Source organism: Penaeus monodon, chromosome 22 (genome assembly GCF_015228065.2).
Source record: "Penaeus monodon isolate SGIC_2016 chromosome 22, NSTDA_Pmon_1, whole genome shotgun sequence".
Taxonomy (NCBI): Eukaryota; Metazoa; Arthropoda; class Malacostraca; order Decapoda; family Penaeidae; genus Penaeus; species Penaeus monodon.
In genome coordinates this window covers 23,539,358-23,539,578 of record NC_051407.1, presented here as the reverse complement: position 1 = coordinate 23,539,578, position 221 = coordinate 23,539,358, and the positions used below count along the sequence as shown (strand labels likewise).

General features: G+C 28.5%; 1 protein-coding gene across 1 annotated transcript in view; it reads right to left on the bottom strand.

Moving 5' to 3' along the window:
* Positions 1-221, bottom strand: part of LOC119587369 (telomere-associated protein RIF1-like) — a gene marked incomplete in the record, with an annotated part of 20,047 nt that overhangs the window by 2,506 nt on the left and 17,320 nt on the right.

Below are 221 nucleotides of genomic sequence, written 5' to 3'. Positions count from 1 at the left end.
AAATAATGTTACTGCATTCTGATTCTTCTTGAATCTCACATAAAAGTTTTCACTTTCTATAATTGCAAAATTGTTTTAGAATTTCTCTCAGGATGTTGCTGAAGCTCATATATACTGAGTGATACAGTATGTAAACTCTAGGACAAACTATGAATTTCAAGTATTCAATGCACATATTTACAATAAATATTTCTTATATAATCTGGGACAAAAGCAACATC